This window comes from Loxodonta africana, chromosome 11 (genome assembly GCF_030014295.1).
Source record: "Loxodonta africana isolate mLoxAfr1 chromosome 11, mLoxAfr1.hap2, whole genome shotgun sequence".
In the NCBI taxonomy this organism is placed as follows: Eukaryota; Metazoa; Chordata; class Mammalia; order Proboscidea; family Elephantidae; genus Loxodonta; species Loxodonta africana.
In genome coordinates this window covers 26,092,668-26,119,078 of record NC_087352.1, presented here as the reverse complement: position 1 = coordinate 26,119,078, position 26,411 = coordinate 26,092,668, and the positions used below count along the sequence as shown (strand labels likewise).

Genomic DNA, 26,411 nt, shown 5'->3' with positions numbered 1-26,411 from the left:
TTTCGTTTTACTTGGATCTGTAATCAACACCCTCGGAAGCAGCAGTCAAGAAATCAAAAAGAGTATTGAATTGGGCAAATCTGCTGCAAAAGGCCTCTTTAAAGTGTTGAAAGCAAAGATGTCACCTTGAAGACTAAGGTGCACCTGATCCAAGCCATGGTGTTTTCAACCACCTTCTATGTATGTGAAAGCTGGACAATGAACAAGGAAGACTGAAGAAGAATTGATGCCTTCGAATTGTGTTGCTGGAGAAGAATATTGAATATTCCATGGACTGTCAAAAGAACTAACAAATCTGTCTTGGAAGAAGTACAACCAGAATGCTCCTTAGAAGCAAGGATGGTGAGACTACATCTCACATACTTTGGACATGTTGTCAGGAGGGGTCAGTCCCTGGAGAAGGACATCATGCTTGGTAAAGTAGAGGGTCAGTGAAAAACAGGAAGACTCTCAATGACATGGATTGACACAGTAGCTCCAACAATGAATGGGCTTAAGTATAACAAAGATTGTGATGATGGTGCAGGACTGGGCAGTGCTGTACATAGGGTCGTTATGAGTCTGAATAAACTCGATGGCACCTAACAACAACTTTTGATAAAATTGGATTGGCCTCTTTTTTAGGTTGCATTTTTGAAACATGCTACACTGGATTTCATCTCCAAATAGAAAATAATCCTAAACTCCTTTACTCTGAGCACAATACCTCTACTGATTTGATGGCTTTTATAGAAGAAATTTGGAGTCACTGGGTGGCGCAAATTGTTAAGCACTCGAATACTAGTCGAAAGGTTGGAGGTTTGAACCTACCCAGAGGCACCTCAGATAAAAGGCCTGAGGATCTGTTCTGAAAGGTCACAGTCTTGAAAACCCTATGGATGCAGTTCTACTCTGCAGCACATAGGGTCGCCATAAGTCAGAATCAACTCAATAACAACAACAACATAGAAATTCTCAAAAATTTGTTAGTGAAAAGAGCCAACCCACCCAGTAGCTCCATGAAAGAAAGACCTGGCGATCTGTGCCCATACAAGATTACAGCCATGAAAACTCTATGAGGCAGTTCTACTCTGTCACATGGGGTCGCTATGAGTTGAAACAGACCCAAAGACATCTAACATCAAAAACAATGTGGTAGTTTTCTAGAAAAACCAGTGGAAGCTTGATCTCTGATTTCTTCTAGAGAAAACTTTTTCTTGTCTCCCCCCAAAAAAATGTCTTGTTAAAAAGATGGAGATAACATTTATTGTATGCCTCTGTGCTCCTGGCACCATACTGTGTAATTTTCACACACACACAAAAAAAAGTCATTCATTTCTCAATATTCTACAAAGCAGGGTAACTCGTTGCCATCTAGTTGATTCTGACTCATAGTGGCCCTGTGTGATAGAGTAGAACTTCCCCATAGGGTTTCCTAGACTATAATCTTTACAGGAACAGATCTCCAGGTCTTTTCTCACATGGAGGGGCTGTTGGGTTCAGACTGCCATTCTTTCAGTTAGCAGCTGAGCATTTAACCACTGCACCACCAAGGCTCCTTACAAAGTAGGGTATCATTTCCTTATTGTTAAAATGAGAAAGCTGAGGTTCCCAGAGCTTACAATTCGGAAGTCAGGACACAGATTTTTCAAGTAAGTTCTGTCTGATTTTACTACCCAACATTGCCTTGCATGGGATTGCACTGTTTATGAAAGACTTTGGAGTGAACGGAGGGTTCTTTATATGGGTTTAGGACTTTGTCTCTTTTGGTCTGTGGACCAGTAGCATCAGAATCACCTAGAAGACCATTAGAAACACAGAATCTAAGCCCCTTCCACCAAAATCTATTAAATCAGAATCTGAATTTTAGCAAGACCTCTGGGTGATATTTATGCACATTAGAGTTTGAGAAACACTGGTCTAAAAGACAAGGAAAGCAGTCATCAGGAAAGTCAATAAAACCCTTGGATGCTGGCCAATAATATAGCCTAGCAACTCAAAGACTATAGAAAAGAGCTTACTATTTAAAATATGGTATTTAAAAAAAAAAGTTTTTTTATTGGCTGATGTAAGCCTGTAATACAAGACTGATTTAACAGAAAACGTGTTTATTGAGTATCTATCACATGTCAGACATCTTATACAATTTTCTCATTTAAGCCTTAAAACAATCTTAGAAGATAAAATTATAATTCCCCATTCTATGAACTTTATGTTTTAATTTAAAGTAATCTTAAATGAAATATTGAAAATGACAAAAATTCAAATATTAGCAAAGGATACACAAGGAATGATATTTTTGCCTTCCATCTCTATTCCCCTTTGCAAAAGTAATTACTCTGACTAATTTCTTGTTTTTCCTCCCTAAAAGATTCTCTGCTTAATCAAAAAGCCTGGTGATCTACTTCCTAAAAAAAATCAGCCATTGAAAACCCTATGGAGCACAGTTATACTCTGACACACGTGGGGCTGCCACAAGTCAGATTCAACTCAATAGAAACGGGTTTGTGTTCCTCCCTGCCCTTTGGAGTAAAAGAGTGATCCTTGAATTCAGAACATGCCACTCCCTTCCTGAGTAAACTCTGAGCAACGCACTGAACCTCCCTGAGTCCCTGTTGATCCATAAATAAATTCTTGGATTCTGCATGCCAAAGTGAAGCCCGGGAATAATTATTCACATTTTTTGGCATTTACCCATTGCTAAGTGTTTTAAGTGTTATGTCAAGTGTTTTTCTTTTTATAATTTTTATTGTGTTTTAAGTGAAAATTTGTCAAGTCAGTCTCTCACACAAAAACCCATATACACCTTGCTACTTTTTTTTTTTACACACTCCCAATTACTCTCCCCCTAATGAGACAGCCTGTTCTCTCCCTCCACTCTCTGTTTTCGTGCCCATTTCGCCAGCTTCTAACCCCCTCCACCCTCTCATCTCTGCTCCAGGCAGCAGATGCCAACATAGTCTCAAGTGTCCACCTGATCCAAGAAGCTCACTCCTCACCAGCATCCCTCTCCAACCCATTGTCCAGTCCAATCCATGTCTGAGGAGTTGGCTTCGGGAATGGTTCCTGTCCTGGGCCTCAAGTGTTTTTTCAATTCGCATTTTATTCTCGTCATAACAACACTAAAAGGTAACTAATCAATGATCCCATTTTACAGATGTAGAAACTAAGGATTAAAGAGTATAACAGCTTCCCCAAGGCCTCCCAACTGTAAGTAGTAGAATACACATTCAATCTTATCAGGTCTAACTGGCTCCTTAGCCCATGCCTTTCTCCCTTATCACTTGGGATTTTTTTTGTGAAAATTTCACTTGATTTTTTTGAAACAGGCTTGGCCAAAGTGAAAAGGAAATTGTTCCTCCACTCCAGGAAGAGAATTTTAGAGCTAGAAGGGCCATTTCGAGGCATACAGTTTAACTTCCACATGTTACATAGGAAGAAATGGAAAAGATCTACACAAATTCAAGCGTTGTAGTTAATGTTGTGATTATGTAGTTTAGAATGGACCTGAGTTTAAAAAAAAAAAATGTGAAGTGGCTGCTGATATATCAGCTTGGGATCCTGGACAAAGACTGTATAGATGGAATCTTACTTTATCATCCCAGTGACCTTGTACAGCAAGGTTTCTTAGCTTTGTCTTACCACTGAGAAGTCAGTATTATTATTATTACACTGTAAGGTGAAATCATCTGTCCAAGGTCTCTCAACAAATGATAGAGCCACTACTCCATTCGGTTTGGTTTACAAATGAAGATATGCTTTCTAGAGACATAGTCACCTGATCACTTCTCCACTCTGGGTCTCGATTCCTTTGATTATGAATCTATCCTCAAAGAAAATTAAATGAAGCAAAGAATTTAAAGAACTTAATGCTCACCTGAAGAAGTCTGTTCTCTTCAGTACGAATGGTTGGAGCTGACCCTCGTCCTGAAATTAAAACTGCATCTGTGCCCATAGACTTGAACTTGGTCCTAAACATTACTTTCTACCCAACTAGTTGGATGGTGGAGCTCTCATTGGTTCTAAACAAGAACTCCTCAACTGCCCTCTTCCCTTAGTCTTTCCCTCCCCACACTGGACTTCCCTGTGCTGTGTTCCACTTCTTCCTTGCTGCTGCTTCTGTTCAAAATTTTTCTCTTTTCCCCTGCTCCAGGCTTACCTCTGTCATGAAGTCTCCCATGAGTCAAACCTTGCAGCCAGTCACCTCAAATGCCCAGAGTTGCTCTTGCTTATTTTACAGCACAACTTTTGAACTCCCAACCCAGGAATTCCTTTTCAATCACCATGAGAGTAATTTTAGTGTAGTTAAAAGGAAATTGACCTTTAGTATTGCACAGACTTGAACCCAAACTTCAAATCCTCCACCTCTTAATCATGTGAAATCAAGCATTTTACTTACTCTTACTGACTTCCAATTTACTCACCTGTAAAATAGAAACGTGTTTATAACTACATGTGAGGATTTAGTTGAGATACTACAGACAGATCACTCATCGAAATGTCTGGCACATAGTTGTTGTTGTGTGCCATCGAATCAATTCCAACTCATAGCAACCCTATATGACAGAGTAGAACTGCCCCATAAGGTTTCCTAGGTTGAAATCTATGGGAGCAGATCGGCAGTTTTTTTCTCCTGCGGAATGGCTGGTGGATTTGAACCACCAACCTTTCAGTTAGCAGCTGAGTGCTTAACCATTGTGGCACCAGGGACCCTTTGGTACATAGCAGGTGTGCTATAAATACCATTTCCTTTCTTCTAATCTCACACGTTCCTTTGCCCCCAAAATGGACCATGCGGTCTCCTTACCTGAATAGCTCAAGTAAGATAAATCAATCAGAATGGGTTCAAGTCACCTTCTTCCTCCCTTGGGTTCTCTAGTCTGTAAGCAGATAACCTGAGCAACTACTCTAGGACAGAATTTTCAGAAGTAGAGCCAGAGAGTCCTGTAGTCAGAAGAGAAGGGCATCTCCTTGAGTTCTTGCCAGCCACAAAGGAGTTGTCCTTAGTCTTGAATTCAGAATCTTCACCAGATTCTTCTTACCCACTGCATACTCTTAGCTGGCTGTTGTCTTGTCATTGCCAAGTTGGCTTTGTTCTCACAGCCAGTAGGCAAGCAGAACTACCAGCTTAAATCGAAGCTAAGCCTCTCTGAGGCCTTCCTTAATCTCAGTGGAATTAAAGAACAGATGGAAAGGATTTTTTCCTCTCTCTAAATCTCTATTGGGCTTAAGGGAAGAGGGCAAAGGTGCCTTTAGTTTGGAGTCCATCTTTAGGTCATATTGATAAGTGTGTATTGAAACCCTACTATGTGCTGGAATGTCTTCCATATGCTGGAAACACAAAAATTAATCAGACTTTGTTCTTGATCCCAAGATCTGTGATAAAGGCAGAAATGGAAACAGATGGGGGCCAGTACAGAGCCTGGGAAAACAGAGAAGGGAACTCATCCAGTCTGAGGGGCTTGTAGGAGGATTTCTGAAGGTTGGAGTTTCTGGGTGGTGCAAAAGGTTAACGTGCTCATTGTTAAGTGAAAGGTTGGAGGTTTGAATACACCCAGAGGTCCCTCAGAAGAAAGGCCTGGAGATCTACTTCCAAAAGATCAGCCATTGAAAACCCCATGGAGCACAGTTCTACTCTGACACACACAGGGTCTCCAGGCGTCAGAGTCAAATCAATGGCAACTGGTTTTGACTGATGGCAACTGAGCTGATTGTTTAGAAAGCCTTCTAAGATTAAATTCACTCAGCACAAGTCAAAACATACTCTGTACTTACAGGCACATGCTAGGACATTTGTAAGATAAAAAAAGAAAAACCACTCTCTTCTCTGCCTTCTGTATGAATTCAGACTTCCCAAATTCAGGGCATTTCAGGCAATATGAACCCAGACTAACTTTCCTGTTTCATCTGTCATGATTCTGCACTGTGCCAGATCACTCCACCTGGAGCACCTAGTTCATTTTCAACCTCTGTATTGTTGCTTAGGGGTCAGTGGTGGTTCAGCGATAGATTTATCACCTTCCAGGTTCAATTCCTGGTCATCTCACCTCAAGCACAGCCACCACCCTTCTGTCAGTGGAGGCTTGTGTGTTGCTGTGATGCTGAACACATTTCAGTGGAGCTTCCAGACTAAGACAGACCAGGAAGAAAGGACTGACGATCTACTTCTGAAAATCAGTCGTGAAAATCCTATGGACCACAGTACTCCAATCCTGTTGTGTATGGGGTCGTAATGAGCTGGGGGCTGACTCCATGGCAGCTAATAACAACAACAATTGTTGCTTATTCTGAACCCTATGACTGGAGTTCCCTCCCCTGTCACCTTTCCTACTGGTGAAATACAATTTATCCTCTGAGGTTGAGTTATTTGGAGAAGCTACCACTAACCTCCTTAAGCACTGACCCAAACTTCTTTTGTTAAATTCTGCCTGGAGCTTTTTGGACATCTTTAGATTAGATACTTATAGAACAGGACATAGACCTAGCTGGAGGCCATGGACCTGAGGGTGTTTTCCAACAGCCTGACAAGCTCTGTGGGGGTAGTTATGGGAGATGTTTCTCTTTTTTAAATTTTATTATGGTAAAATACATAGTCATGTGCTGCGTAACATCCTTTCAGGCAATGTCCGATCGCATATATGTCCATGGTCCCGTAAGTTCAGAAATTCCAATCAGAGAAGGGGGCATAGCAGATGTAACTAGACATAGCAAATACAACAGCTTCCCTTATGTAACACGTGTATCTCATGTCTCTTGTACACAAGGTAGTTGCACTGCCAGGAGTATGATGGTACAGTACATGCATAACCTAAATACGTATGTCTTGATAATCATAATAAACACCTATGTTACTGGCTTACATATGTAGTATATCACGGTCTTTACACAGCATCCAAACCATGTAACTTCCTATTTCACAGAACGTATTGTTAATGTTAAGTGACGTATGACTGTATAATAAAACATTTGCCATTTTAGCAGTTTTCAAGTGTACAATTTGGTAACATTAATTATATTCACCAAGCTGTGCTACCATCACCATTATCCATTCCCAAAAGTTTTTCAGCACCCCAAACAGAAACTCAGTAGCCCTTCAGTAACAGCTACCACTCCCTCCCTTCTCCAGCTCCTGGTCTCTATGCACTGGTCTTTTCTAGGTATTTCACATAAGTGAGATCGTGCTGTATTTGCCCTTTTGTGTCTGACTTATTTTGCTCAGCGTGTTTTCAAAGCTCGTTCATTTTGTAGAGTTTATCAGAACTTCATTTCTCTTTATGTCTGAATAATATTTCATTGTATGTGTATACATTTGGTTTATCCATTTGTCTGTTGATGGACACTTGGGTTGTTCACACCTTTGGCTATTGAGAATAGTGCTGCAATGAATATTGGTGTACAAATATCTGTTTGAGTCCCTTTTTTCAAGTCTTTTGTGTATATAACTAGGAGTAGAATTGCTGGGTCATGTGGCAATTTAATTTGTAACTTTCTGAAGAACCACCAAACTGTTTGCTGTAGTGGTTATACCATTTTACACTCCCACCAGCAATGCACAAGGGTTCCAAGTTCTCCACATCCTCACCAACACTTCTTATTTTCTAGTTTCCTGATAATAGTATGCAGGCTAGTCTTATTGAAAAAATCTCAGCAGAATGGATCAAGAAAGTGGGTATTCATAAGGCAAACCACGTGGACATCAGATAGCCATAATACTGACGTCTTTGGAGAGAGACTAGATTAAAATTCTGCCTATGACAGGTACAAGCTGCGTGAAGTAATTTTTCCTATAATCACATCTTTTGTGTTAAATTTAGTTAATATCTTCATACTTTGGTAGTTGACATGAGTTTTCTACTAATCTAAAAATGAGGGGTGTCAGCCTACTTGGAAGAAGACTTTATTTCAAAGGTTTTAATTATGAAACACATACTTGCTTTTTAAAAGAAGTTTGAATGTTATGGAAGTAAATATACCTTTAAAGACATTTTTGCATGCCCAGAATGTTTCTCTCTCTCATGTGTGTATGTGTGTGTGTCTGTATAATATAAGTTGTTGTTAGGCGCTGTCAAGTCAGTTCTTACTCATAGCGACTCTATGTACAACAGAATGAAATACTGCCCAGTCCTGTACCTTCCTCAAAATCTTTGCTATGTTTGAGCCCATTGTTGCAGCCACTGTGTCAATCCATCTTGTTGAGGGTCTTCCTCTTTTTCATTGACCCTCTACTTTACAAAGCATGATGCTCTTCTCTGGGGACTGGTCCCTCCTGATAACATGTCCAAAGTGTGTGAGATGAAGTCTCACTATGCTCTTTTCCAAGGAGCATTTTGGATGTACTTCTTGCAAGACAGGTTTGTTTGTTCTTCTGGCAGTCCATAGTATATTCAATACTCTTCACCAATCCCACAATTCAAATGCATCAATCAATTCTTCTTTGGTGTTTCTTATTCATTGTCCGCTTTCACACGCATATGAGGCAATTGAAAATACCATGGCTTAGGTCACGTGCACCTTAGTCCTCAAAGTGACATCTTTGCTTTTTAACAGGTCTTTTGTAAGTGGTCTTTTGCAGCAGACTTACCCATTGCAATACGTCATTTGATTTCTTGACTGCTGCTTCTACGGGTGTTGATTGTGGATCCAAGTAAAACGAAATCCTTGACAGCTTCAATATTTTCTCCAGGTATCATGATGAAAATCAAAGACTACAGTCTTCAGTATGGATTAGACCTTAACATAAAGAAAACAAAAATCCTCACTGGACCAATAGTATAAATAAATAAATGTATATACACACACACACACACACATACATACATATGCATGTATGTGAAGCCCTGGTGGCATAGTGGTAAAGAGCTCAGCTGCTAACCTAGAGGTTGGCAGTTCAAATCCACCAGCTGCTCCCTGGAAACCCTAGGGGGCAGCTTTACTCTGTCCTATAGGGTAGCTATGAGTTGGAATCAATTCGACAGCAACAGGTTTGGTTTTGGTTTTGGTATGTATGTGTGTGTATATATGTACACATATGTATATGTAATAAATATATATAGATATACATACATATTTATAAAATAAATATGTTTTTACAGATAGGACCATACTATGCATACTCTTCTACAATTTCTTTGTTTAATTCTCTATCATGGTTCATCTTTCTGCATCAGTATACATAAAACTCCCTCACCAATTTTTAACAGTTATATAGCATTCCACCATATGTTATGCACAATAATTTATTACTTTTAAAAATATTTTACTGTGTTTTAGGTGAAAGCTTACACAGAAAATTAGATTCACATTCAAAAATTTATACACAAATTGCCCCTGACACTGGTTACTATCCCTGCAATGTGTCAGTACTCTCACCATTTCCACCCCACCTGCCCCATTTCTATCCATCCAGCTTCCCTGACCCTCCCTGTCTTTTCATCTTTGCTTTTGGGTAAATGCTGGCTATTTTGTCTCTTGTAGTTGATTGTTTAAAGGAGCACATTCCTCACGGGTATTACTGTTTATTTTTTAGGCCAATCTATTATTTGGCTGAAAGGTGACTTCCAGGAGTTCCAGGTTAAAAGGTCATTTTAGGGCGATAGTCTCAGGGGTTCTTCTAGTCTTTATCAGTCCAGTAAGTCTGGTATGTTTATAAATTTGAGTTTTCTTCTACATTTTTCTCCCATTCAAACTGGGACTTTCTATTGTGTCCCTGGTCAGAACGGTTGGTGGCAGTACTGAGGCACCATCTAGTTCTTCTGGTCTCAAGCTAGAAGAGGCTGTGGTATGCATGGGCCATTAGTCCTGTGGACAGGTTTCTTCCTTGAGTCTTTGGCTTTCTTCACTCTCCTTTGTTCCAGATGGAAAGAGACCAATGGTTGTATCTTAGATGACCACTCACAAGCTTTTAAGACCCCAGATGCTTCTTACCAAATTAGGAAGTAGAACATTACCTTTATGAACTAAGTTATGGCAATTGACCTATTTGTCTCATGAGACTATGGTCCTGAACTTTCAAACCTAGTAAGTCAATCCCACAAGGTTTTTCATTATATCTAGGAAGTATCCCTAACTGTGCCCCCTATGTGCTTTATTATATATATGTATATATATGCAGCACATACAAACATGTATATACATATGCAAATATACCTATATATGCACATGCATGTACTCCTATATGCCTTCGCACACCTGCATAGCATACATGTCTACCTATGTAACCACTCACACGTTTTTTGCTTGTCATTACTGTTGTTACAAAATTGTATATATTATGGCATTTACTATAGTTGTCCTGCACCATAATTTATTGTACCACTCCCCTTATTTTTGCATGTAAGTATTTTAAAGTAAGTGTGAGCATTTCAAATACCAGCAGAGTCATCCATGGTGGACAGGTTTCAGCAGAGCTTCTAGACTAAGATGGACTGACAATCTACTTCTGAAAACTAACCAATAAAAACCTTGTGGATAACAACAAAACATTGTCCAGTTGGTAAAGAGTCATCAAAAAAGAGGGAGACCCTCAATGAGATGGATTGACACAGTGGCCACAACAATGGGCTCCAACATACTAATGATTGTGAGAATGGCACAGGATCAGGCAATATTTCATTCTGTTATACATAGGGTCGCTATAACTTCGAGCCAACTCAATGTCAACTAACAACAACATATGCCAAACTTTGCATGGGACATACTTACTCTAAACAGTTATTCATTGTTTATCTGGAATTCAAATTTAACTAGGCATCCGGTATTTTTATTTTCTATGACTGGCAGCATTATTTCCATAGATCCTGTGCTATTATCATCCTTTTAAATGTGCATCCAGTTAATGCTCCAATATCAGGAACACGATCCTATCATACTCCACAAAATGGGCATGTCTAAATGACAGCTGGATTCAAGACAGAGTCATTAGGGTATGTTGGTGACATTGATAAAAGGGAGAATTACAGGAGAAGAACCAACAATGCAGTTTGGTGCACTTCAAGGCTGAGGTGCCTATAGACCACTCAAGTAGGGGTCTACCTACAGCAAACTGTTTGATAAATGATTCTAGAATCAGGGAGAGATCAAGGAATATGGATTCTTTCCTCTTCTCTGGGCACATACATGGCCTAAGTAAGCCTTCATCTCCTTGTTCCACAGGTTGTAGATGATGGGGCTGAACATGGGGTGACCAGGGTGGAGGAGAGAGACATCACCTGCTTGCTATCCAGGAAGTAGCTGGCCTTGGGTTACAAGTAGATAACCCCTGTTGTGCCACCATATTGAGGAGGGAGGCACCTGTGGACAGGTTCTTATGGCATCCCATGGCCAATGGCATCTGTAAGACAGTGGCCAGAACCTCAGTGTAAGATGCGGTGATCAGACAAAAAGGATCCATGATGACGAGCACTGTGGCCACCAATACAACGGCCTCAAAGATCCAGGTGTCCACTCACACCAAGCTCAGCAGAGGGGTGATGTCACAGAAGTGGATGATGCCACATAGCCCACAGATGGAGAAGTGGAACATCCAGATGGTGAAGACCAGTGACACTGGGACCTGGGCCAGTCAGCTAGTGGCAGAGTTGTGGGCTCATGATGGTGCCATAGGACAAGGGTCTGCAGATGGCCACAAAGTGGTCCTAGGGCATGATGGTCAGGAGGAAGCACTCAGGCATGACCCAAGCCAACTCAGCTGCAGCACACAGTCCACAGGCACCATGTCACACCTGGGTTGCAGCAGAGTGGCTAGCAGCAGGAAAGTGATGTCCAGGGAGAAGCAGATAGGAGAGAGAAATAAGGGGGGAGGGGATGAAAAGAGAGAAGGAAAAGAAGAGAGAAGAGGGAGTGGGGAAGACAGGAGAGAAAGACAGGAGAGGAGGGAGAGAGAATCATTAAAATCCTAGTGAATCTTGGGGAATGTTTGAGGGGTTTCTAGGCTATAAAGAATTTGACCACTGGTCTCTTGGAACAATAAGGATGTTCTTTAACCTCATAAGGGGCCCCCAAAGTATTTCTCTGGGCCCAAAAGATAATAAAAGTTCAAATCCTCTTATTGACCCTCTTTAAGGGCAGGGACCTTCTGTGTCTTGGGTACCCCTGAATCCCCAGCTTGACCTAGTACCTGGCAAGTAGCGGTGTGCGCTCTCTGTTGAAGTGTACCCTCTCTGGAATAGCTCCCCTCCTGTAATACGATTTCCAGATACTGGTATAAATGTCTCTCTGAAGCACCCCACCACTAGCTCCAAACAAGTCAGGGGTGATCCATGCATAGGACACAGAACCACAACCTCCTCTGTTAGTAAACCAATGCCTCCATCCATGCTGCCCCAGGCAAACCTTGGGTGCTCACCTCTAGACAGGAAAGGAACTATGAACTTTGAGTTTGTTCTCCTAAACAGAGGTTAGAGCACCCTGAACACCATTAATGGTAGAACACTTTCTGTGATAAGAGGGATGGAGTTAGAGCTTAACTATCCAACCAAGTACTGGGTGGGAGAACAGCCTAAAGGAAGGATTCAGGTATGGTAGACTCCTATCCCAGCTCTGCCACAGGTAAGCTATGCAACTTTGGACAAGTGCTTTAACCTTGCTGAGGTCTCTATTCCCTCATCAGAAAAAAGGAAGTAATAATATTAATGGTTCAGGACTGGAGGGAGAAGAAAGTCTTGGCACAGAGTACATGCCCCAAAATATTTCAGGGATCCAGCTTTAATGTCAGCCAGGTAGAAATGTAAACCCCGTCTCTGCCATTTACTAGTTACCCATTCAGCCTCTGTTTTCTGGACCGTAAACTGGTGATGGCTAAGATGGAGGACTGCCCAGGAGCTAAGATGGAGGGCAGGCTAACATCTAATATGGAGGACATATTAGCATCTAAGATAGAGGGAGCTGGGATCTAAGATGAAGGGCAGCCCAGCATCTAAGATGCAGGACTGCCCAGAATCTAAGGTGGATGACAGCCCAGCATCTAAGACAGAGGAGAGCCCAACATCTAAGATGCAGGGCACCCCAGGATCTAAGATAGAGGGTAGCCCAGCTTCTGAGATGGAGGGCAGCCCAGGGTCTAAGATGGAGGGCAGCCAAGGAGCTAAGATGGAGGGCAGCCAAGGAGCTAAATGCAGAACAGCCCAGGAGCTAAGATGGAGGGCAGTCCATCATCTAGGATGGAGGGCACCCCAGGGTCTAAGGTGGAGGGTAGCCCAGGTCTAAGATGGAGGACAGCCCAGCTTCTGAGATGGAGGACAGTCCAGGATCTAAGATGGAGGGTAGCTCAGCATCTGAGATGAAGGACAGCCCAGCATCTGAGATGGAAGGCAGCCTACCATCTAAGATGGAGGACATCCCAGGAACTAAGATGGTGGACAGCCCAGGATCTATGATCTACCCTGTAAGATTGTTGTAAGAATTCAATGAAATCATGTACAGGTCTTGGGACAAAGTAAGTATTCAATAACTGCTAATAATTATTGTCAGCTTCATCACCACTATTATCACCATCAGTTTCATCACCATCACCATCATCACCATCCTCATTACCGCCACAACTACCCTCACTACCACCATCATCATCATCACCACCATCCTCACCACCTTCATCACCATTCTCACCACCATCATCATCATCAAAGAATGATAATACCATGACGGACATTACAAGTTACCATCTACATGTGGAGAGGATCTTTGGCCCAAGAATCACACAGTCCAGTACCTATCCCCTCACAGCTTGAAGCCCTCCTTTCACTGAAGACCCACTTACCTTTGGCTTCTTGGTCTGACTGGAACCAAGGACAAACCTCTGGTCCCCTTCTTGATTCAAGAGCTCCCGGGGCTGATTGGGAACACAGGAACCAGATATTTCAATCTTTGGTTCTGGCCACAAGGTGAAAGCCCTTAAGCCTCAACCCACAGAGAATTCTACTCATTACCAACTCTGTGCTTTTGTGCCACACGTGAAAGCAGAGGGAGATGGCCTTGTGGAGTCTCAGCTTCCCTGGAGACAGCACATTTCCTTCTTTCAGGGTTCAACCATTAGGTCCCACCTGACCTTGTTTCCATGACATCCCAGAAGGTCTAGATTCTGTCTGCTCCCATCACCCATGTAAGAAATCCACACCCCTCACCCTGGCATTTGAGGTCCTTTGAGATTTGGCCCTTGCCCACCTTCCCTTCCTCAGGTCTTACCATGTCCTTGCCACACTTCCCTTCACCCCTGTGTGTTTTAGTTACTGTTAGGTGGCATCAGTCCTGACTCATAGTGACCCTATGTACAACAGAATGAAACACTGCCTGGTCCTGTCTCATTCTCACAATAGTAAGAATGTTTGAGCCCATTGTCTTAGTTATCTATTGCTGCTATAACAGAAATACCACATGTGGGTGGCTTTAACAAACAGAAATTTATTTTCTCACAATTTAGGAGGCTAGGAGTCCAAATTCAGGGTGCTAGCTCTATGGGAAGACTCACTGCTTCTGTCAGCTCCAGAGGAAGGTCCTTGTTTCTTCTGAGCTTTGGCTCCTGGACAATCTTCTTCTGGCTTTGCATCTCTCTTCCCTCATCTCTGGTCTGCTCCTTTTTTGATATCTTTTATAATATCTCAAAAGAGATTGACTCAAGATACAACCTACACTAATCCTACCCAAAGCCATCTACAGATATAATACAATTCCAATCCAAACACCAAAAGCATTCTTTAACGAAAAGGAAAAACTAGTAACTAACTTTATATGGAAAGGAAAGAGGCTGAGGATAAGCAAAGCATTACTGATGAAAAAGAGCAAACTAGGAGGCTTCACACTACCTGATCTCAGAACCTACTCTACAGCCATAGTAGTCAAAACAGCCTGGTACTGGTGCAACAGAAAAACAGACCAATGGAACAGAATAGAGAACCCAGATGTAAGTCCATCCACCTGTGATCAGCTGATCTTTGACAAAGGACCAAAGTTCATTAAATGGCGAAAAGGCAGTCTTTTTAACAAAGAGTGCTGGCAAAACTGAATGTCCATCTGTAAAAAAATGAAACAGAACTCATACCTCACAAAAACTAAATCAAAATGGATCGAAGACTTAAATATAAAACCTAAAACTATAAAGATCATGGAAGAAAAAAACTGGACAACACTAGTGGCCTTAATACATGCAATAACAGAATACAAACCACACTCAGCATACAGACTGAATATGTATGGTAAAAGGATACAAACCTGACACACACCTTTCCTGACTTTAAACCATGCAGTATCCTCTTGTTCTGTTTGAATGACTGTCTCTTGGTCTACGTACAGGTTCCTCATGAGTACAATCAAGTGAGTGGAAATCCCATTCTTTGCAATGCTATCCATAATTTGTTATGACCCACACAGTTGAATACCTTTGCATAGTCAATAAAACATAGGTAAACATCTCTCTGGTATTTTCTGCTTTCAGCCAAGATCCATCTGACATCAGCAATGACATCCCTTGTTCCGCATCCTCTTTTCTGCATCCAGCTTGAATTTATGGCTGTTTCCTGTCAATGTACTGCTGCAAAAACTATTGAATGATCCTTAGCAAAATTTTACTTGAGTGTGATGTTAATGATATTGTTCAACAATTTTCACATCCTGTTGGATCACCTTTCTTTAGAATGGGCACAAACATGGATCTTTTCCAGTTGTTTGGCCAGGTAGCTGTTCTCCAAATTTCTTGGCATAGACAAGTGAGCACCTCCAGCACTGCATCTGTTTATTGAAACATCTCAAATGATTTTCTGTCAATTCCTCAAGCCTTGTTTTCCAACAATGCCTTCGGTGCAACTTGGACTTCTTTCTTCAGTACTATTGGTTCTTGACCATATGCTACCTTCTGAAATGATTGAACATTGTCCAATTCTTTTTGGTACAGTGACAGTTTATTCCCACCATCTTCTTTTGATGCTTTCTGCATCACTCAATATTTTCCCTGTAGAATCGTTCAATATTGCAACTCAAGGCTTAAATTTTCCTGCAGTTCTTTCAGCTTGAGAGAAATGCAAATCAGAACTACAATGAGATAGTATCTCACCCAGACATTATCGGCACTAATCAAAAAAAACAGAAAATAATAAATGTTGGCTAGGTTGTGAGGAGAATGGAACTCTTATGCACTGCTGGTGGGAATGTAAAATGGTACAACCACTATGGAAAATGATATGGTACCTCCTTAAAAATTAGGTATAAAAATATCATATGACCCAGGAATCCTACTTCTAGGAATATATCCTAGAGAAATATGAGCTGTCAGATGAATAGACATATGACACCCATGTTCATTGCAGCATTATTCACAGTAGCAAAAAGATGTAAATAACCTAAGTGCCCGTCACCAGGTGAATGGATAAACAAATTATGGTACATACACACAACAGAATATTATGCAATAAAAAAGAACGATGATGAATCTGTGAAACATCACAACATCAAGGAATTTGCAGGGCATTATGCTGAGTGAAATAAGTCAATCACAAAAGGACAAATATTGTATGAGACCATTATTATAAAAAGCCAAGTAAAGGTTTATACAGAGAAAAAACTATCTTTGATGGTTAAGAGGGAGGGTAGGGTTGAAGAAGGAAATCACTAACTAGCTCTAGACAAGTGTTAACTTTGGTGAAGGGAACACAACACACAATATTGGGGAAGTCAGCACAACTTGACCAAGGCAAAGTCATAAAAGTTTCCTAGACACATTGAAACACTTTGAGGTTTGAAGTTGCTGGGACTGAGGGCTGAGGACCATGTTCTCAGGGAACATCTAGGTCAATTGGCAAAATATAGTTCATAAAGAAAATGTTCTACATCCTACTTTGGTGAGTAGTGTCTGCAGTATGAAAAGCTTGTGAGGGGCCATCTAAGATACACCTATCGGTCCCATCACGTTCAGAGCAAAGGAGAATGAAGAAAACCAAAGACAAAAGGAAAATATTTGTCCAAAGGACTCATGGGCCACATGAACCACAGCTTCACCAGCCCGAGCCCAGAAGAACTAGATGGCGCCTGGCTACCACCACTGACAACCCTGACAGGGATCACAATAGACAGTCCCGGGCAGAACAGGAGAAAAATGTAGAACAAAATTCAACTTCCAAAAAAAGACCAGACTAACTGCTCTGACAGAGACTGGAGGAACCCCTGAGACTATGGCCCCAGACACCCTGATAACTGAGAACTCAAGCCACTCATGAAGTCCACCTTTCAGCCAAAGATTAGACATGCCTATAAAACAAACAACATGCTTAAGAAGTGTGCTTCTTAATTTAATCAAGTATACAAGATGAAATGGTCAACACCTGTCCAAAATCAAAGATGAGAAGGCAGGAAGGGATAGGAAAACTGGAAGAGTGGACATAGAGAACACAGAATGGAAAGGGAAAGGCAGAGGGTCCTGACACATTGCAGGAATTGCAACCAATGTCACAAAACAATTTGTGTATAAACTTTTGAATGAGAAATCAATTTACGCTGTAAACTTTCACCTAAAACACAATGACATTTTTAAAAACATGAATTATTTAAAGAAAAAAAGAGGAGGGAGCCAACATGGTGCTGTAGACAGAAGCACCATGCCATCCCTCCACAGCAAAAACCTGAAAAACTAAGTAAAACAGAGACAAACTTCAGTCCTGGAACCCTAAGCATCAAATGAAGAAATAAAGAACTCAGCCGAGCACCAGATGGAATAAGAAACTGACAAAGAACAGAGAGTGAAGAGTGATACCATTGGAGGTTCCCTATCAGCTAACACAGCATAGATTCACAGTCTTGGACTCCTGTCAGAGATCAGCAGACAAGGAGTACGGGAGCAGCTTCACTGAGCTCCCAGCAAGAGACAAGCACCCAGTAACCAGCGATATATGCTTTCCCACCACCTGTCCTTCTCCCCTGTGCTCAGCCTCTGCCACCTTCTAGCTGGCCATAGTCACTGGGCCAGCTGAGAGGTGTGGGCTTTGTGCCACTTGGATTCGCCGTGCCCACATTGAAAAACAGAAGACAGAAAGTACAGGAAAGCAGCTTCACGAAGCTCCCAGCTGCAGACACAGTACCTACTAGCCAGCAATATAGGCTTTCCCACCACCGTTCCTTCTTACCCCTACTCAGCCTCCACCACTTCCCACAAGCCACAGTTTCATGGCTGGAAGACACTGGCTCCAGCTCCATGCTGCTTGGATTCACCCCTCCCACGCTGGCCTGCTCCCTCAGTGCCATTTATTTGCTGCTTCCCCCCGCCCCCACTTCTTTTGGTTTCTTCCCTGCCTCTCACCTCCTCCCCCTCCTTTCTCTCAAACACCTGGCTACATGTGACATCTTTGCCTCATGAAAGGCTATGAAGCCTGGCTCTACTGGGAACTGCTTTCCTGGTCTGCACCGCCATGCTGGTGGGATCCCCGGGATCTTGTTTTGCTTTGCTTTGTTTTGTATTGCTTTGTTCTGTTCTGTTTTATTTTGTTTGTTTTTTCTATTCCTGTCTTGGGAGTCCCTGCTAGCCAGGCTGTACAATGCGGCTTGGGAGCCACTTCCCCAGTCTGCACAGCTGTGCCAGTAGGATCCTGGGGGCATTTTTTTTCTTTTTGCCTTTTTTCATTTCTCAGTTTCTTGTCTCTCTATACTTACTTTCTATTCCTGTCTCCTGAATACCTGGCATTGTGTGACATCTCTGCCCCTTCTAGGCAGGCTGTACTGTGCAGCCTGGGAGCCACCTCCCTGGTTTGCACAGCTGCACTGGTATAACCCTGGGGGCTTTATTATTATTATTATTTTTCTTTCTTCCTTTTTGTTTATCTCCATTTCTTGAGCTCTTGTCTCTCTGCTCCAATGGCAAACTCCCTTAGCACTCTTTTTCTCCTGTTTCTCTCTTCTCTCTCTTCTTCCCCATACCCATCTTAGGTTCACACATCACAACTTCCCCGCCCCTCACCCCCACCTTCCTGCCTACGTGCACCATGCGTAGAACATCACATGCCTGAGCAGCACAGGCGTGGCCTGCTGGAACCCTCTCTGCACTGACTCCCAGCCTGCCCTTTTGGCCCTAGTATATGCAACAAACAACCCATCCCAGTGCCTCCTCTTCAGCTGGAGCTGTCCTGCTGCACCATAGCTGAGCAACTAGCCCAGCCCATTGGACAAGGAGTTGGAAAGTACTGTGCCCACAAATGAGCAAACAACAAAGAACACACAGTCAGCCTGCTCAGACATAACCAAATAAAACAAAAAAGCGGGATGAAACAAACACAGCTACAATTAATAAATGATGAAAATAACAACTGAATGACCCAAAGACAGCAGCCAATATCAAAATATATTTAAAAAAAAAAAAAAAAAGGACAGGATGGTTCCAGAAGGCTTTCCAGTAAAAGAAAAGGCAACAGAACTACCTGATAGGAAATTCAAATCTCTAATATTCAGACCTATTCAAGAGCTGAAGCAAAAAGCAGACAAAAATGGGGAGGAAATAGACAAATTCATGGAAAATACAAACAAAAAAAAAAAGGAAGAATTCAGGAAAATAACACAGGAACAAAACGCCAAAATAAATTCACAACTAGAAATCATACAAAAACAATTACAAATCCAAAAGATTAACAACAACAGAAATGGACAGTATCATAGACGGGCTGAGGAGCAGGTTTGAAACAATGGAAGACAGGATCAGTGGAATTGAAGACAAACATTTGGATACAAGTTTGAGGAAAAATCGGAAAAAAGAATGAGGAAAAATGAAGAAAACTTGAGAATTATGTGGGATACAATCAAAAGCAAAAATTTCCAAGTGATCAGAGTTCCAGAACAGGGGGAGAAAACAGAAAACACAGAGAAGATCATTGAAGAATTGCTGACAGAAAACTTTCCTAATATCATGAAAGATGAAAAGCTGACCATCCATGAAGTTCAATAAACCCCGTACAGGATAGACCCCAAAAGAAAATCACCAAGGTACATCATAATCACATTCACTAAAACCAAAGACAAAGAAAGAATCCTGAGGACAGCTCGAGAAAAACGAAGTCACATACAGAGGGGAAACAATAAGACCAACCTCTGATTACTCAGCAGAAACCATGCAGGCTAGAAGTCAATTGAACAAAATATATGAAACCTTGAAAAAATTGCTAACCAAGAATAATACATCCCGCAAAACTCTCATTCAGATATGATGGCGAAATTAGAACATTTCCAGATAAAGAGAAATTAAGGGAATATGTAAAACAAACCAAACTTAGAAGATTTATTTATTTATTTTATTGATTTTGTTATTGTGCTTTAAGTGAAAGTTTACAAATCAAGTCAGTATCTCATACAAAAACTTGTATACACCTTGCTATGTACTCCTACTTGCTCTCCCCCTAATGAGACAGCACACTCCTCCTCTCCACCTTGTATTCCCCATGTCCATTCAGCCAGCTCCTGACCCCTCTGCCTTCTCATCTTGCCTCCAGACAGGAGCTACCCACATAGTCTCATGTGTCTACTTGAGCCAAGAAGCTCACTCCTCACCAGAATCATTTTCTTTCTTATAGTCCAGTCCAACCCCTGTCTGAAGAGTTGGCTTTGGGAACAGTTCCTGTCTTGGGCTAACAGAAGGTCTTGGGATGATGACCTCCAGGATCCTTCTACTCTCAGTCAGACCATTAAGTCTGGTCTTTTTATCAGAATTTGAGGTCTGCATCCCACTGTTCTCCTGCTCCATCAGGGATTCTCTGTTGTGTTCCCTGTAATCATTGGTTGTAGCCTGGCACTATCTAGTTCTTCTGGTCTTAGGCTGATGTAGTCTCTGGTTTATATGGCCCTTTCTGTCTTTTGGGCTCATATTTACCTTGTGTCTTTGGTGTTCTTCATTCTCCTTTGCTCCAGGTGGGTTGAGGCTGCTTGATGCATCTTAGATGGCCGCTTGACTTAGAAGAATTATTAAAGGCAGTCCTTTGGTTTGAGAACAAACAACATCAGACCACGGCCTGAATCTAGGATGCAAGATCGTACTAGCCAGATACCAACCTAGGATGTCAACTCTCAAGGACTATCGAAAACCAAAAGAATTTAAACAGGGAACCAGAGAGGTTAATCTGTAAATGACAACAAATTCAGAACAATAAAAGAGGGAATAAACAGTCTAGGTATAGAACTTTCTAACGGGAGGAAGGCAAAGTGATACCAAGTAATGATAGACTGGTTCAAACCTAAGAAGATAAGGGCAAATTTCAAGACAACCACAAAGAAAGTTCACAAACCTACTCATCAAAATAAAAAAGGAAAATACAAAGTCTCAGTAAAAACAAAATCTACAAAAACAAAAGAAATGAAAAAAATCTACCAACAAAAGGAATTCAGCACAGGAGTGTAAGAAGAACAAAGAAAACGTCAGCACCACAAAAAAAGGCATTACAAATTGACAGCAATAAACTCATACCTATCAATAATTACACTGAATGTACGGCCTAAATGCACCCATAAAGAGAAAGAGAGTGACAGAACGGATAAAACATCAGGATCTATCTATATGCTGGCTACAAGAGATACACCTTAGAAACAAAGACATAAATTTATTAAAAATCAAAGGATGGAAAAAATATATCAAGCAAACAGCTACCAAAAAAGAGTAGGAGTGGTAATACTAACCTCAGAAAAAATAAACTTTAAAACAAAATCCACCGTAAAAGACAAAGAAGAGCACTATATGATGATTAAAAGGATGATCCATCATGAAGATATAATCATAATAAACATCCACGCACTGGATGAGAGGTCTCCAAAATACATATAACAAACTAACAGCACTGAAAAGAAAAATTGACAATTCCACAATAATAGTAGGAGCCTTCAACACAACACTCTTGGTAAAGGACAGAACATCTAGAAAGAAACTCAGCAAAGATACAAAAGAGCTAAAAGGCACAATTAGCTAACCTGACCTCATACACATATCTAGAACACTCCGCCCAACAGCTATGAAGTACACATTCTTTTCCAACGCACATGGAACATCCTCCAGAATACACCACATCTTAGGCCACAGAGCAACCCTTACCAAAATCCAAAACATTGAGATAATACAAAGCATCTTCTCTGACCAGAACATCATCAAAGTAGAAATTAACAACAAGAAGAGCTTAAAAGACACTTAAAAACCACTGGTCGATAGAAGAAATCAGAGGTGGAATAAAAAAATTCTTAGAATCAAGCACAAATGACAACACATCAGACCAAAACCTTTAGGACACAGTAAAGGCAGTCCTCAACTGTCAATTTATAGCAATAGATGTACACATCAAAAAAGAAAAAAGGGACAAAATAAAAACATTAGCTACACAACACAAACAAATAGAGAACAGCAAAAAAAAAAAAAAAAAAAAAAAAAAAGCCCACATCCACCAGATGAAAGGAGATAATAAAGATCAGAGCAGAAATCAATGAAATAGAAAAACAGTACAAAGAATCAACAAAACCAAAAGTTGGTTCTTTGAAAGGATCAACAAAATCGACAAATCACTCGCCAAACTGACAAAAGGAAAACAGGAAAGGATGCAAATAACCCAAATAAGAAATGAAATGGGGGACATTACGACAGAGCCAACTGAAATAAAAATGATCATAACAGAGTATTATGAAAAACTATATTCCAACAAATTTGAAAACCTAGTGGAAATGGAGAAATTTCTAGAAACACATTACCTACTCAAACTAACACAAAATGATGTTGAAAATCTGAACAGATCCATACCAAGAAATTGAAAAAGTAATAATAATAATATAAAAACTTCCCCCCCGCCAAAAAAGCCTTGCCCAGATGTCTTCACTGGAGAATTCTACCAAATATTCAGAGAAGAGCTTATACCAGTACTACTCAAACTATTTCAGAACATAAAAAAAGAAGCAGTACTTCCGGATTCATTCTACGAAGCCAGCATAACCCTGACCTGGTTTTGGTATCAGGGTTATGAATATACCATGGACTGCCAAAAGAATGAACAAATCTGTCTTGGAAGAAGTACAACCAACCAGAATGCTCCTCAGAAGCAAGAATGACAAAACTATGTCTCACATACTTTGGACATGACATCAGGAGGGATCAGTCCCTGGAGAGGGACATCATGCTTGATAAAGTAGAAGGTCAGCAAAAAAGAGGAAGACTCTCAATGAGATGGATCGATGCAGTGGCTGGAACAATGGGCTTAAACATAACAACAGTTGTGGGAATGGCACAGGACCAGGCAGTGTTTTGTTCTGTTGTACATGGGGTTACCATTTGTCAGAACTGGCTCGATGGCACTTAACAACAACACCCAAAACCAGACCAAAATCAATCCCGTTGCCATTGAGTCAATTCCAACTGATAGCAACCCTATAGGACAAAGTAGAACTGCCACACAGAGTTTCCAAGGAATACCTGGTGGATTCGAACTGCCAACTCTTTGGTTAACAGCCGTAGCTCTTAACCACTACAGCACCAGGGTTTCCATTCTACCCAAAGCAATTTACAAATACAATGCAATCCTGATCTAAATACAAACAATATTCTTTAAAGAGATAGAAAAACTAATCCTTAACTTTTATGGAAAGGGAAGAAGTAAAGCACTATTGAAGAAGAATAAAGTAGGAGGACTCACACTACATGACCTCAGAATCTACTACGCTGCTACAATAGTAAAAACAGCCTGGTCAACAACAAAAAGACAAATAACCCAATTAAAAAATGGACAAAGAATATGAACAGGCACTTCACTAAAGAAGGCATTCAGGTGGCTAAAGATACATGAGAAATGCTCATGATCATTAGCCATTACAGAAATATAAATCAAAACTACAATGAGATATCATCTCAGCCCAACAAGGCTAGCATTAATCCAAACAACATAATAATAAATGTTGGAGAGGTTGTGGAGAGAATGAAACACTTATACACTGCCGGTGGGAATGTAAAACGGTACAACCACTTTGGAAATCCATTTGGCGCTTCCTTAAAAAGCTAGAAATAGAAGTACCATTCAATCCAGCAATCCCACTCCGTGGAATATATCCTAGGGAAATAAGAGCCATCGCACGAATAGATACATGCACGCCCATGTTCATTTCAACACTGTTCACAACAGCAAAAAGATGGAAACAACCTAGGTGCCCATAAACGAACGAATGGATGACCAAATTGTGGTATATTCATGCAATGTAATACTACACAATGATAAAGAACAATGATGAATCCATGAAACATCTCATAACATGGAGGAATCTGGAAGGCATTATGCTGAGTGAAATTAGTCAGCCACAAAAGGACAAATATTGGATGAGGCAACTATTATAAGAAATCAAGTTTTAAACACAGAAGAAAACTCTTTGATGGTTACGAGGGTTGGGAGGGAGGGAGAGGGGTATTCACTAACTAGATAATAGACAAGAATTATCTTCGGTGAAGGGAAGGACAACACACAATACAGGGGAAGTCAGCACAACTGGACTAAACCAAATACTAAGAAGTTTCCTGACACAGCCAAACACTTCAAGAGATGGAGTAGTGTGCAGGGGGGTGGGGGCGGTGTCAGAGGACATCTAGGTCAATTGGCATAACAAAGTTTATTAAGAAAATGTTCTACAACCCACTTTGGTGACTGGCATCTGGGGCCTTAAAAGCTAGCGAGCGGCAATCTAAGATACATCAATTGGTCCTAACCCATCTGGAGCAAAGGAGAATGAAGAACACCAAAGACACAAGGGAAATATTAGCCCAGAGACAAAAAGGTCCACGTAAACCAGAGTCTCCATCAGCCTGAGACCGGAAGAAATAGATGGTGCCTGGCTACCACCAATGACTGCCCTGACAGGGAACACAACAGAGAGACCCTGACGGAGCAGTAGAACAGTAGGGTACAGAACTCAAATTCTAGTAAAAAGATCAGACTTAATGGTCTGACTGAGACTAGAGGAACCCCAGAAGACATGGCCTCCGGACTCTCTGTTAACCCAGAATTAAAACCATTCCTGAAGCCAACTCTTCAGACAAAGATTAGACTGGACCATAAGATAAAATGATACTCGTGAAGGGTGTGCTTCTTAGTTCAAGTAGATACGAGACTAAATGGGCAGCTCCTGTCTGGAGGCAAGATGAGAAGGCAGAAACAGACAGGAGCTGGTTGAACGGACACGGGAAATCTGGTGTGGAAAGGAGGTGTGTTGTCACATTATGGGGATAGCAACTAGGGTCACATAACAATGTGCATATAATTTTTTGTATGAAAAACTAACTTGAGGTATAAACTTTCACTTAAAGCATAATACAAAAAAAAAGCAGCCTGGTGCTGGTACAACGACAGATACATTGATACACTGACCAAAGGAACAGAATTGAGAACCCAGATGTAAATCCATGCACCTACAGTCTTTTTAACAAATGGTGCTGGCAAAACTGGATGTTTACCTGCAAAAAAATGAAACAGGACCCATACTTCAAACCATTCACAAAAACTAATTCAAAATGGATCGAAGACCTAAATATAAAGCCAAAAACAAAAAGTTCATAGAAGAAAAAATAGGCTCAGCATTACAGGCCCTAATGCACAGCAATAATAGGATACAAGCCATAACCAATGACACACAAACTCCAGAAGATAACTGGGATCTCCTAAAAATTAAACACTCATGCTCATCAAAAGACTTCACCAAAACAGTAAAAAGAGAACTTACAGACTGGGAAGGAATTTTGGCTATTACAATTCAGACAAAGGTCAATCTCTAAAATCTACAGGAAAATCCAGTACCTCTACAACAAAAAGACAAATAGCCCAATTAAAAAATGGACAAAGGAAATGAACAGACGCTTCACCACAGAAGGCATTAAAGCTGCTTAGAGACACATGAGGAAATGCTCTTCATCACTAGCCATTAAAAAAAATGAGCAACACAAATCAAAGCCACAATGAGATACCATCTCACCCCGGCATTACTGGCATGAATCAAAAAAACAGGAAACAACAAATGTTGGAGAGGCTGCAGGGAGATTGGAACTCTTATGCACTGCTGGTGGGAATGCAAAATGATATAACCATTTTGGAAAATGATATGGTGCTTCCTTAGAAAGCTAGAAATAGAAATACCATAGGATCCAGCAATCCTACTCCTAGGAATATATCCTAGAGAAATAAGAGTCCTCACACAAATAGGCACATGCACTCTCATGTTCACTGCAGCATTGTTCACAGCAGCAAAAAGATGGAAACAACCTAAATGCCCATCAATAGACGAATGGATAAACAAACTATGGTACATACACACAATGGACTATTATGCAACAATAAAGAATAATGATGAATCTGTGAAGCATCTCATAACATGGACGAATCTGCAAGGCATTATTTTGAGTGAAATAAGTCAATCACAAAAGGCCAAATATTGTATGAACTACTACTATAAAAATTAACTCATGAAAAGGTTTATAC

At 40.9% G+C, this 26,411-nt stretch overlaps 1 pseudogene; it reads right to left on the bottom strand.

Moving 5' to 3' along the window:
• Positions 1-11,043: 11,043 nt before the first annotated feature.
• Positions 11,044-18,150, bottom strand: LOC135232690 (olfactory receptor 10A7-like; annotated as a pseudogene).
• Positions 18,151-26,411: the final 8,261 nt, after the last annotated feature.